Here is a 1,446-nt window from a genome sequence, read left to right as displayed (position 1 = left end):
TAATGGAGGTCATGGCCAATTCCAACTCTGCTTTTCTTCTTTCATTTATAAAAGAAATTATGATGATTAGGTTTAAATCCAGCCTCTATAGTCAGTACTTTTGTTTTATTCTCTCTCATATTTACAGAAACAATTTATAAATCTACCTATAACCCTGCTTTAAACATACTGTGGCTGTATGGCAACAGCGAAACCCCAAAAAAAACCCAAATCCCGCCTCCACATCAATGTTACCCCATCTGTGGCTCTCAGATTTCATTCTTATTTGTTCTCTAGTACTAAAATTACTTTGAAACAAGACATTATTTTTGCCCCTGTTTGTACAGCATTTAGCACAGGACTAATCAATGAGCATGGTTTATAGCAGCTATGGCAACTGTAACAGATCTTTCAAATGGTTAGAATGCTCACATTCAACTTCCTGGTTTACTTTCTGACCATAAGGTCAAAAAGTAAAACTGAAAATTTTTGGAAGTAAGGACAATTTGCAAGAGGTGCACCTGGGCAGAAGGAGATGTACAAACAAACAGCCAAGTGCTTCTACTGCAGTTCCATTATTATGAGCAGGCCTCAACACAAAACTTGCTAGGGCAACAGCTGCCTAGCACTGAGCTCAGCTCACAATAACCACAGAATTACACAAGCTCAACTGGAAGGGACTCATCAGGATCATCTAGTCCAATTCTTGGCCCAGCACAGGACCATTCCCAAAAGTCACACCATGTGTCCAAGACTATTGTCCAAACACTTCTTGCGCTCTGTCAGGCTTGGTGCTGTGACCACTTCCCTGGAGAGCCAGTTCCAGTGCCAAACCACCCCCTGGGTGAAGAACTTTTATTATAATACCCGAAGAAAAGCAGCCATGACACAATTCCAGGCTATTCCTTCAGATCCTGTCACTGGTCACCACAGAGAGATCAGTGTCTGCCTCTCCTCCCCCTCCTCTTCCGCTTACAAGGAAGTTGTAGACTGCTGTGAGGACCCCCTCAGTCTCCTCGTTCTTCAGGAAGATGAGCACACTGCAATCTCATGGACTGGGACCTCTTCAACACCTAACTGAATCACTGGCAGTCACAAGTAATGCACATTCAACAATTAAAGCTGCAATGACATGCTTCAGTTTAAATACCAATTTATGATACTCCAGAGCCTCACCTACAATCAAAAAGACAATTAACTACATTATCACCTAAATCTCTTCTTTAAAAATACATTTTTGTTGGTGAAAATTGAACCCTGACATTGAATTTATTTATGTACTAGCTAAAGTGTTCCATACTGCTTTAATGTCTAGGAGAAAAGTATATTTCCGTAAGAAATATACTTGATCAGGAACTGACTGCAGTTATAAGCTGTATTGGAATACTGTGTTTCTACAACTTTCTGAATGCACTGAAGAAAGCCAATTTATGTCACAGTCCCTTAAAGCAGTCTAAGTGCATTGCA

This window comes from Geospiza fortis, unplaced genomic scaffold, assembly GCF_000277835.1.
Source record: "Geospiza fortis unplaced genomic scaffold, GeoFor_1.0 scaffold49, whole genome shotgun sequence".
In the NCBI taxonomy this organism is placed as follows: Eukaryota; Metazoa; Chordata; class Aves; order Passeriformes; family Thraupidae; genus Geospiza; species Geospiza fortis.
This window is presented reverse-complemented; position numbering follows the sequence as displayed.